Source organism: Argopecten irradians, chromosome 5 (assembly GCF_041381155.1).
Source record: "Argopecten irradians isolate NY chromosome 5, Ai_NY, whole genome shotgun sequence".
Taxonomy (NCBI): domain Eukaryota; kingdom Metazoa; phylum Mollusca; class Bivalvia; order Pectinida; family Pectinidae; genus Argopecten; species Argopecten irradians.
Genome location: NC_091138.1, coordinates 9,746,401 through 9,759,751, shown reverse-complemented (window position 1 = coordinate 9,759,751; position 13,351 = coordinate 9,746,401). Strand labels below are relative to the sequence as shown.

General features: G+C 37.7%; 1 long non-coding RNA gene across 1 annotated transcript; it reads left to right on the top strand.

The window, feature by feature from the left end:
* The first annotated feature begins 10,845 nt into the window (after window positions 1-10,845).
* On the top strand, window positions 10,846-13,094 carry LOC138324497 (uncharacterized). Its single transcript, XR_011208633.1, has 4 exons — window positions 10,846-11,073; window positions 11,283-11,459; window positions 11,813-11,922; window positions 12,856-13,094. It is a non-coding gene; the product is annotated as an uncharacterized lncRNA (long non-coding RNA).
* The last annotated feature ends 257 nt before the right edge of the window (window positions 13,095-13,351 follow it).

Sequence of the window (13,351 nt, the reverse complement as noted above, 5' to 3'; positions counted from 1 at the left end):
AGGTAAATCCTTTAAATCGCTACTTGTCCTAGAGTTCTTCATGGATTGTAACCAAATTTGGCTACAAACATCCTTGGGGGAAGGGGAACAGAACTGGTATAAATTTTGGCTCTGATCCCCCGGGCGCAGGAGGGGGGGGCCCAATAGGGGAAATAGAAGTGAATCCTTTAAATCGCTACTAGTCATAGAGTTCTGCATGGATTGTAACCAAATTTGGCCACAAACATCCTTGGGGGAAGGGGAACAGAACTTGTATAAATTTTGGCTCTGACACCCGGGGGGCAGGAGAGGTGGGGCCCTATAGAGGAAATAGAGGTAAATCCTTTAAATCGCTACTAGTCATAGAGTTCTGCATGGAATGTAACCAAATTTGGCCACAAACATCCTTTTGGAAGGGGAACAGAACTTGTATAAATTTTGGCTCTGGTCACCTGGGGGCAGGACGGGTGGGGCCCAATAGGGGAAATAGAGATAAATCCTATAAATCACTACTTGTCCTAGAGTTTTACTTGGATTATGACCAAATTTGGCCATAAACATCCTTGGGGGAAGGGGAACAGAACTTGTATAAATTTTGGCTCTGACCCCCTGGGGGCAGGAGGGGTTGGGCCCAATAGGGGATTTAGAGGTTAATATTAAAATTCATTCAGAAAAGAAACAATGAACCTGTATGCAGAACATTACTTGGCATTACAAACCAGGTGAGCGATACAGGCCCTCTGGGCCTCTTGTTTTTTTTCTTACTGATTTTTTATAATTCAATATGCACAGTCTTGTGTAATAAGCTCAACCAGAGACATTAGCTGAAATCTTTCATATTTAATGAGAAAACATAAAAATTTGTTGGACATCTTTTCCAAGTACATTTAGACCTTTTGTCACTTAAAAGCCTGCATTCTCCCCAGTAGAATAATTGTTCAACACATTAACTAAAATACTGCATCAGTGTTGAAATCAGATTGTCATAAGTTAAAGCTAACATTTGAATACTTCCATCAAAACCATAACCAACAACCATTTGGTTCATTGAGCCTTGATCTTGGAATGATTGTTCATACTCAAAACAACAGTAATAATCGCATGTCAATGCAGAAATCAGTCTGGTTATTAAACAGTTCTTCTAAAGGTATCCCAATGATTACACTCAAACATCTTTAATTACTTTGGCCATTGAACCTCTTGAATTGCTCTTGAAGATGATTGCCCAATTCCCAAAATAATTATTAGACATCTGTATTAAAACTGGAATCAGTTTCACTTGTTATGGATAACAACATTAAATACAAAATGATGCACCAAACCCTTACCCAAGTACAATTTACAAGTTTCCTGATGAGGTAAAAACGGTGTAAAGCTAGTATATTTATAATCCGAAATAAAAGGCCAAAAAAAATTCAAAGTAAAATCAAAATCATTTCTATGGAATATATATTCAACCACTATAGGGCCTTCTTCAGTCCAAAATAACACTAACAAGTTTCCTGAATTTCTTGATTCCTTGAAAATGATCACCCTTAATCTGAAAAAAACTTATTTCACAACTTGCAACAAAACCTTTGTACAATTTCACCCATTGGGTTTTTGAAATACTCGTATAACACTGCTGATAAACAAAACTCATGCAGAATTAAATGGATGGTTTTACAGAAAACTACATTCCAACATCTTAACCAAATACATTCTGCTAACTCTACATTAAAAACTGTGTTTACCTCTTAGATTAATGCTGAAATTAACAGCTCCTCTCCTTTTTAGAGACTTGTTTTAATTGTGTCGGGAATTCTCAATAAACTTTATCTTCACTGTAGGATAAAACACTTTGTTGCTATACAGGAACCAGATATATCACATATAACTTTTAACAATTTGATTATGTTTTATGTTGTAATTAAATTTGTTCCTCATAAAACAGTAACTATTCGACCCAAACACAATACAATTTATCATCATTCTAAAGTCAAATTATATAATAGCTCAGCCTCTTTGAACTGGAGAATTATTTGGGGGGAAAGGTCAAATAGATTACAAGCATCTTTAATAAATCTGTACCATACCCAGGGAAATGATGAAGCTATTGTAGTCGTGAATAATATTGATATACTCATATATATAGACAAACTATTGAAATTATGTCAATACATTTATTAATGACCCTGTCCGTTTGATAGTCACATCAAGTTTACCAAATTAATATGTTCTTTTTTGATGATTCAGAAATATTCAAATACAAATTAGATGTGGTATTCAATGAAGATAAATGGCCAGATTTAATGATTAACCTTTCAATCTTTGTAAGTAATATGATGTAGGAAATGTTCTATTGACATGATTTGTAAACTACAGACAAATTGACATACAAATGAACATGCTGGTTGATTGGTTCTTAATGTTTTAGTAACAGCTAAATTCATTTTATGTACAGCCTCCCCTGTATGCAGTGTGAATGTCATTTTGTTTCAAAGGGTAGTTTATACGGTGTGCTCCCTTTGTCTTTTTTTATAGCGCTCTCTCAATGAAACATGATGCCAAAGCCACCAAACATCACACTCTTTCTGATCAAATTATACATATACTGACAGCGGTAACAGTCAAACCAGTTGTCCAACTCCTCTTGTGTTGAGCGCAAGCATAAACAGAACTGTGAGCCCAAAGCCGACGGCCGACACCCATCGCATCCTCTTGGAAGTGTCTGGCTTATTTTGAAGGTAATATGATGCTGTATACAATTATATCATATAACTATTTGGACTATATGATATCAGTATATACTACCTCATATTTTTCAACAATAGCATGTACATATTGACTTTGTTTCCATGGCATTCTATATTTTGATTGACCTTGTTTCCATGGCATTCTATATTTTGAGAAAGGAAAACATGCATACACATCTACAGATGACTGCAAAGCTGAATTGAAATTGATCCTGTAGTTTTGGAGGGTTTATCTGGACATTTTTGTTACCTGTGTGAAGTGAAGTGACGTCTGGTTACCATGATAATGCCATGATTACCATATTTACCACAATATTACTGCAAAGTTTCATTGATTTTGTTTGTTTGTTTGATTTATTAACGTCCTATTAACAGCTATGGTCATGTAAGGACGGCCTCCCATGTATGCGGTGAGTTGCGTGTATGTTGTGCGAGGTGAGTGTACTGGGAGACTGCGGTATGTTCGTGTTGTGTCTTCTTGTATAGTGGAACTGTTGCCCTTTTTATAGTGCTATATCACTGAAGCATGCCGCCGAAGACACCAAGCAACACACCCCACCCGGTCACATTATACTGACAACGGGCGAACCAGTCGTCCCACTCCCTGTATGCTGAACACTAAGCAGGAGCAGAAACTACCACTTTTATAGACTTTGGTGTGTCTCGGCCAGGGGACAGAACCCAGAGCCTTCCTCACAGGGGCGAACGCTCAACTCAAGGCCAAAAGTGAGGCGGTACCAAGGAAGGCATTAGGAAAGATAAAGTCAGTTTGGAAGAAGAGAAAAGATAAGATCCTAAATTTAGTCGCCTTTTACGATCATGCAATAGGGGCAGCAGGTACAATTCTAACACCCTACCTGCAGGGCCGAGTTTCATTGAAGTCCATGCAATAGCGGAGGAATCATTTTTCAACTCCCCTAACTAAAACACTCCCACTGTTGTGGACAATGGCATGTCTCTGTCGGAGACAGAACCCAGAGCCTTCCTCAAAGGGACAAACGCTCAACTAATGGCAAGAAATGAGGCATGTCAATGGGGACTGTATGAAGCAAACATAAGTTCTCAAATTTAGTCGCCTTTTACGATTATGCAATTGGTGATAAACGTGTAAGGTTGGTTTGGTTCATTAGTATAACGTCCTATAAACAACCGGGGTCATGTAAGAACAGTCTCATATTTATGCGATATGAAGGAAATGTGAAGGGTATGTGAAGTGCAAGATGCATATTTTGGGAGACTGTGGTATGTTCGTTTGATTATTTTAAAGTCCTATAAACAACCAGGGTCATGTAAGAACGGCCTCCTATTTATGCGATGTGAAGGAAATGTGAAGGGTATGTGAAGTGCAAGATGCGTATTTACGGAGACTGTGGTATGTTCGTTTGTTTGTTTGATTATTTTAACGCCCTATTAACAGCCAGGGTCATGTCAGAACGGTCTCATATTTATGCGATATGAAGGAAATGTGAAGGGTGTGTGAAGTGCAAGATGCGTATTTTGGGAGACTGTGGTATGTTCGTTTGATTATTTTTAAGTCCTATAAACAACCAGGGTCAAGTAAGAACGGCCTCCTAGTTATGCGATGTGAAGGAAATGTGAAGGTTGTGTGAAGTGCAAGATGCGTATTTTGGGAGACTGTGGTATGTTCGTTTGTTTGTTTGATTATTTTAACGCCCTATTAACAGCCAGGGTCATGTAAGGACGGCCTCCCATGTATGCAGTGTGTTGCGTGTGTGAAGTGCGTGTTTTGGGAGGATGCGGTATGTTCGTGTTGTGTTTTCTTGTATAGTGAATTGAATTAAATTGAATTGAAGAGTTTTACGTGCCGCAACGTGATCGTTTCTGGGCACACGAAAAGATAGAAAATGGAGTAGGAAGAGCAAAGTATGTAGAGAAAGCATAGAGTGAGGAGTCGTCTGTTATACCTATATATCTATTAATTTGGAAGATGACTCCTAGATCCTAATAGGTCCTATGATGGCATCGTCTAGCAGTAACTAGCCCTACCCATCAAGAGCAGGGGGAAAGGAAGGAGCCTAGCCTATCAATTTGGTATATAGATTAACTATGTAAAAATATCTAAAGTGTACCTTGTACCTGAACCTATCCTCTGGGCCGGCGTATAGTGAAATTGTTGCCCTTTTCATAGTGCTATATCACTGAAGCATGTCGCCAAAGACACCAAGCAACACACCCTGCCCGATGGCATTACACTGACAACGGGCGAACCAGTCGTCCCACCCCCTGTTTGCTGAACGCTAAGCAGGAGCATAAACTACCACTATTATATACTTTGGCGTGCCTTGGCCAGGGGACAGAACCCAGAACCTTTTTCACAGGGGCGAACGTTCAACTCGAGGTAAAAAGTGAGGCGATGCCAAGGGAGGCATTAGGAAAGATAAAAGTCAGTTAGGAAGAAGAGAAAAAATAAGATCCTAAATTTAGTCGCCTTTTAAATATGCAATTGGATCAGCAAAAACTATTATAACGCCCCAGCTAAAGGGCCAGTTTGATATTCAAGGTAAATCATAATAAGGCATGACATGAAATTCATCTCAGAAACAGCAGACAGCTATAACGTTGTCTTGATGGATTTATGTAACAGGGTTTTTTACCTAATTTGTTTCGTTTGTTACCGACTGTGTATACCTGTGTACGTATGTCCAGTTTACATGTGTGACGTAGTCAAAGTTTGTGTTCTTGTATTATTGTCTCGTTTCTGTTTTGTGGTCATTGTCTTTGTCTGTTGTTTGGCGGGCAAAAAGGGGGATTTGACCTTAGACGGACTATTTATAAGATACTATTCTCACTATACCATTGACCCATTTTCAATGTAGGTGTTATATTTGTTTTAAGATGAAATGATTCAGATACTTTTATTAATTGATACAAGTAGTCTACAGGTTTTATAATAGTTATATCAATTTATTTGTAGAGTCATTATACCACAATCCGGAATATACAATTTGGAACGAAATTGTACCTGCTGCCCCTATTGCATGATCGTAAAAGGCGACTAAATTTAGGATCTTATCTTTTCTCTTCTTCCTAACTGACTTTATCTTTCCTAATGCCTCCCTTGGCACCGCCTCACTTTTGGCCTTGAGTTGAGCGTTCGCCCCTGTGAGGAAGGCTCTGGGTTCTGTCCCCTGGCCAATACACACCAAAGTCTATAAAAGTGGTAGTTTCTGCTCCTGCTTAGCGTTCAGCATACAGGGAGTGGGACGACTGGTTCGCCCGTTGTCAGTATAATGTGACCGGGTGGGGTGTGTTGCTTGGTGTCTTCGGCGGCATGCTTCAGTGATATAGCACTATAAAAAGGGCAACAGTTCCACTATACAAGAAGACACAACATGAACATACCGCAGTCTCCCAGTACACTCACCTCGCACAACATACACGCAACACACCGCATACATGGGAGCATACCGCAGTCTCCCAGTACACTCACCTCGCACAACATACACGCAACACACCGCATACATGGGAGGCCGTCCTTACATGACCATAGCTGTTAATAGGACGTTAATAAATCAATCAAACAAACAAACAAACAAATGAAGACCAGAAGATAGGAAGACAAGCTTTCAATATATTTCCCTCAATTTTCCTTGGTCCTTATGTCTTTTCTAATAAATCGTATATTGTATAAGAAGGCTCTCTTTTGAAGCCAAGGTTTTAGAATGCGTTCAAAAGACGCAGATGACTCATTTGTTAGCACAACTCCGTCATAGGGAAGGTAAGTGTAGCAGGGTCATTTTTATGACGTCAATATTATATTTATTAATAGTGCATTTACTTTATCTTTGTATAGTTACAATGTACTCATACATTGTATAATAATCCATTTCATTTTCAGAGTGTACGTCCTGGATAGTCACATACTTGTATTCATAGTTTTAATTAAGAATGTGTAATTGTATTTTAGTTATGTGTCGTACGACTTACTAACACCCTTTTGCCCTTTTGACGTCACACTGGTCACTTAGACAGGTGACAGCTGACCGATTCTGCGCGCGAGACAACACACATTTTGAAAATTAGACAAACAGACTCGAACTAGCCATTAGCATCTTTTAGAAGCCTGCATGTAAGTAATAACCGTATATATCCCCTTAATTCCTTTTGGCACTATTTCTCAGTTGATTACTGATTTCACTCCACGTTAATATAAACAGATCTACGTATATATTTATTATATTTGATAAATTATTCATTATATTCAGGAATATGTTATCGGCCATCAGGTGTATTCACTTGACTGCCGTTATCACGTTATTTATTCGATAACGTAACCCTTGTATATCTTTTACCTTATGTAATAGAATGTTCTTGTTTTGTCCTTGTTAGATCTATTCGAACCAACATTGTATATATGGTATCGCGCCCCAGACAAAGCGCCCTGTGTCACACACAGGTGAGATATGTTTTATTCTACAAATAGTTTACCGTTATGTTATATACGTAATGTTCTAAAAGATCATAATGAGGAAAAACGGTATAAAGCTAGTATATAAGTAATCCGAAATAAAAGGCCAAAATAAATTCAAAGTAAAATCAAAATCATTTTTATGGAATATATATTCAGCCACTATAGGGCCTTCTTCAGTCCGAAATAACACTAACCTAAAAGATCTAAAAGATAGTGTATAAACTCCTACATTTTATTTTGTATGTAAATCCATAAACAGTTTGACACATCAACCTGTTCGTTAAGATAATTATATAACTGTTCGTACATGTATGTAATTATGTACGTACCTATCATGTATAATGTAATAAGTATTGTCAGTAATGTGTGTCAGATGGTTATACTTTCATTAGCCATACTATATAAATGTATTTCATTCTCTAAACTAGTGTTTTAATATTGCTACAGGGTGCGTCATAATATTTGAAAATATTCGTCGATATGGAATAAAAGAACTTGCATGGTTAATCAGTGTTTTTTGTTTTAACCAATACCCCTGCAACATAAGTAACAATATTTTTTTCAGTAGCTTAAGTTTTTTTTCTTTTTTTTTTCACAATGCCAAACGCCAAGAGATGTACACCACATTCATGGAGTTCTGTGATGTGGGGCCACTGGAAAATTCTCAGACATGCATCAAACCAGATGGCTATCTCTTCAAAACACTGCCAGTCGCACCCTTCACCATTGGCCTGCGCTGTCCAGTTACTGCAGTAGTCAAAAGGAAAGGTCAACAAAAGTGGAGAAGTTGAAGAAACAGCTTACTGACCCTGAATTTAAACTGCAATTCATATCCTGGAATTTATCTTTATTTTCCATCATTTGACAACAGTGATGACAACCTGGGAAAGCGTTGGCTGGAGCTGTCTGTCCAAAAGGACCCATTCACTAAACAGTCGAGCTACCCTTAACTGTGCAAAGTGGCTATACGTGTTTCCTGGTTATTCCCGTTAGCATCGCGAACAGTGAGCTTATGCTTTCCTTTCTTAAAACTAATCTGTGCTCTGATTGCCTCAAAGCTGTCGAATTGTCGAACCCGCCATGCGACAGTGCGTCATGGTCAAATTAGCAACTGTGAAAACATGCTCGTAACTTTTTCTCATCTTTTATTTTGATCTTCAATAACTGCCGCAGACATCAATTTATTTAGCATTCCCGAGAGACGCTCCCTCAGTTGTTTGTAAGTAGCAGTAGCAGATAGTTCTTTTGTGTCTGTGGGAAGTTGGTCCATATTCTCTGTCATGTCTTCGATGATGTCGGACCATGTCGTAGGGTGAAGTACGTACGACCTCAGCATGCACATAACATCAATTTTTGCAAACTGAACGTTTTCTTTCGACTTAATTTTGACGTTTCTGGAAAAAAGATACTGTATCAACGATACCATTTTATCAATTTATTATCATAGTTCATAAAACATATAAATCAATTTAATAAATAATAATACGGCACTCGCACATCTGGTCACCGTCACGTGAACATTACACCTTTACATGTAGTGTAGCGGTGAGGTCACCGATTACGTGGTAGGTATCTATAGAATAAAACAACATATCTTTATAAAATATTGATACGTTAAATAATTATATTGACAACGTTTTACAAATAAAATGCATGTTATTTTCTATGGCTAAATCAACTTACGTGTTTCAGTCATTTTGGCTCTCAAGATTACTCCGGTCTTTTCTCGGACAAACTCACGTGCGTTCTGGGCCATGTCGCCAATGCTGGTACATGTACACGTGTGATTTTCATTAGGGTACGGAAGCTCCTGAGGGAAGAACTATATTGATGAAATTCTCAATGAATACTTGTTCTCGTGATGAAAGCGTTAGTAGTGTGTTCGCACCACGTCCATTGTACGTGCACAGACCATGCGCACAGATGTACGCGCATGATGTACTATACATATATATATAGTCTGTATACATATTTCACTTTTTGAGGAGCGAGCAGCCGTATGTATATACGGTACTATACGTAAAGTCTTCATTATATTTTACAAACTTTGAAATTAGAATGTTTTACAGTTGTGTGATCGCACAGCGTACTAAAAAATCGTGTGTCGCACGCCGCATGTTCAGTTGATTAATAGTACGAAATCATTAGCTGGCGGAATGCCTTTATTAATTGTCTTTCTTAATAAAACACATAAATAGAGATTCTAGTTAATGCCGATTGTTTATTGTTGTTTATTTCTCAGTATATGCTGCTTGTATTATTTAAGTACACCAATACGTTACACGCAGACATGCCATATTGCACGGACAAAAAAAAAATCACTTTTTGTCTACACGATGCTCATTAACTTTGAATAAAACCCAACTAAAATATGCTTATAGCTAAATTAAATAGTTCAAGAAATGTATAAGTTACAGTGCATGTATACATTGTACATCAACCACGATCGTTAATGCACAGAAACCGTTTGTATTACACATCCTGTGCGGACTATACATACCGCAAACATTGCTCATCGTGCGCACACGTACCACACATCGTGTAACGTGATGCGTTCACACAACAGTACATGGTTGATCATGCGTGATCAAAAAAAATAACCATGTGTGGGTATCATCAATGTCGTTCGAGCAAATGATAAAATTACTCTGAAAATCATTAATTAAATTAAAGAAATTGTGTTTCACTTGTTGCACGATCATTTTTGCACAGAAACCGTTTCACGCTAAAAACGGTTAAAATTCAATTTCCTGTACGGTTCATACCGCTCGTCGAACATCGTGAAGACATCGTGTGTGCTTAGTAGGGCGTTAGAATTGTACCTGCTGCCCCTATTGCATGAACGTAAGAGGCGACTTAATTTAGGATATTATCTTTTCTTTCTTCATAAATTACTTTATTCTTCCTAACGTCTCCCTTGACACCGCCTCATTTTTGGCCTTTATTTGATCGCTCGCCCCCGTGAGGAAGGCTCCGAGTTCTGTCCCCTGACCGAGACACACTGAAGTCTATAAAAGTGGTAGTTTCTGTTCCTGCTTAGCTCTTAGCAAAATGGGAGTGGGACGACTGGTTCGCCCGTTGTCAGGCTTTGTGTCTTCGGCGGCATGCTTCAGTGATAAAGCACTATAAAGAGGGCAACAGTTCCACTATACAAGAAGACACAACACGTACATACCACAGTCTCCCAAAACACGCACCTTGCACTTCACTCACTCTACACACTGCATACATGGGAGGGCGTCCTTCCTGTCTGGACGTTAAAATAATCAAACAAACAAAGTATAGACAGATGGCATCTAAAAGCTGGTTATTTGGCGTCTTCTCACTTAGCGAACATTCTGAATTTTCAGGTATACAGGTAATGTACTTTGTTAGCCAAGTGAGACTAGGTGTGAAAAATAGAACAACAGGAGATAATTATTGGTAAGGCTATAGACTATTTCATAAAACTTCCAACTTTTATAAAACGCTGGATATTTAAATATGTAATGTATTTTAATTAATAAAGACACATTGTATATCAGATTACATGATTGGCAATTGTTTTTGTCTTACTTATATACATGTTTTATTCAGCTGATTATTCTTTATATTTAGAAGTGAAAAATAACACATGTTTTGTTTGATTTCTGAAAGAACATTTCTATTTTATAATTGCATTAGCATGATTTTCTTTATTATTATAGACTATTACAAACACTCCTGCCCCGAAGCCGAAGCAGCCCAAGACAATGAGATCGCGTAGTCATGACAAAGCTTGTTATACTCTTCGTCAGATTTTACAAAGTATACTGATGTCACTGGAGAGGGAGGCAGAGGAAAGACACGACAGCCTTGCCCTGGGATTAGCTAGGAACATTCAGACCAACACATTCATCTACATTCTACACATGATGTGTGACATTCTGCCACAATTTAGTATTCTGTGTAAGTGTTTTCAGGTAATGGAAATAATTGTAATCGCTTAAATATGTTTTGAGTTGTGAATATGAATTCTGATGTCATTTATAAATTATTGTTACATCTAAAACACATCCATTATTATTATATTGGTTTTTTGTTTTGTTCATTTTTTTCAACTGGAGTTTGATATGATTTTATGTGCAACTTGTTAATTTTCTTTTTGTCTTCTTCAGGAGGCTGGTCTAGATTATACATCGGTGCAGGATCATGTCAGAATGACCCCTGACTTCTTAGATGCAAGACTGACCATTCCTGGCCACCACTACAGCCAAGCTCCTGCAGTTGTCCAGAGTCTTGAGGAGCATTTTAAGATCACAAAGAAGGGCTTTGTTGATGATTTCAAAACCAAGGTATGGGAATTAATGTCTACAGTATAGCATAGATCTATTCCCTTTGCACATACATTTTTCTTTCAAGAGTAAGTCATTAGTCATGATTTTAAAATATCATCAATTTATTTGAATCAATTGGTTAGAAAATTTAGAATTTGCTGAATGTTAATGTGTTATACTTTTATTATCTTCGTTTATACGCAGTCTCCCAAAACACGCACCTCGCACAACATGCACGCAGTACACCACATACATGGGAGGCCGTCCTTACATGACCATAACTGTTAATAGGACGTTAATTAATCAAACAAAATTTTTATTATCCTGGGTCCATGATCGATTCTGCCTTGCTGTGATTGAAAACATCAAAGACAGGTTCCCCAAGACTGGGATACTGACAGCCTTCTCCTGCTTTGATCCAGCTATTGTTAGGGACACAGACACCCATGACTTGGACTTCATCGGAGGAGAAAAGCTTGAGGTAAATATATGATATCAAAATATTGGTATATTTTTTTCTAAAATAATATATATTCTGTAAAGATATTTATATTATTTCTGAAGTTAATAGCTTTTAACAATAAATTTGTATTTGGAAATGCTATAACCATTTACCAAGTTTGAATATCTTAATTTTATTAATACTGTCTTTCTTCTGCAGGGCCTGCAGGTAGGGCGTTAGAATTGTACCTGCTGCCCCTATTGCATGATCGTAAAAGGCGACTAAATTTAGGATCTTATCTTTTCTCTTCTTCCTAACTGACTTTATCTTTCCTAATGCCTCCCTTGGCATCGCCTCACTTTTGGCCTTGAGTTGAGCGTTCGCCCCTGTGAGGCAGGCTCTGGGTTCTGTCCCCTGGCCGAGACACACCAAAGTCTATAAAAGTGGTAGTTTCTGCTCCTGCTTAGCGCTCAGCATACAGGGAGTGGGACGACTGGTTCGCCCGTTGTCAGTATAATGTGACCGGGTGGGGTGTGTTGCTTGGTGTCTTCGGCGGCATGCTTCAGTGATATAGCACTATAAAAAGGGCAATAGTTCCACTATACAAGAAGACACAACACGAATATACCGCAGTCTCCCAAAACACGCACCTCGCACAACATACACTCAACACTACGCATACATGGGAGGCCGTCCTTACATGACCATAGCTGTTAATAGGACGTTAATAAATCAAACAAACAAAACAAAAATCTTCTGCAGGTTCTTACTGATCACTTCGACACTGAAAAAAAATAGAAAAAAAAACATCCGTTAAGTTCAAATTTGTTAAAAAAAACCAAATTAAAGTGAAAGATATCCCCAAATCATTATGTTTTATAACATTCATTATAAAAAATATTTATAATTGTATTAATGTTTGTTTTATTTACCTGTCTTGAATTCACTAACCTTATGATTTTCATTTTTCAGATTGTGAGAGAGGCTTTTCCAGTTTAAAAAGGGTCAAGACACAGTTGAGAAACAGGCTATCAAAGAACCTGTCGAATTCTTTGATGATGATTTCAACACAGGGACCAGAGCCAGAGGAGTTCAAGTTCAAAAGAACATGTGGACTTTGGTCTATGATGCGATAAAGGAAGATCAATATTGAACTTGAGGAGGAGGACATGACAGAGGAAGGCGTGAAAAACCGTTCTATGTAGCTATGATAAAAAAACAATGATAAAGAACAATGAACATTTTGTGAAACTACAGTTCATACATATTATTAATTTAGTGAAATTTTAGTGATATGTGTTGCCTTTTATGCATGTGTGTTATTAGTGCTGTATGGACTATGAACATTGTTTTATTGAGTCAACTTTGATATAATTATTGTCTTTTTGAACTTGTTATTTTGTTATCATGATTGATCATAATGACATTAGAATAAAAAAAATCTAAACTTTAATTTAGTTCTTGCAGT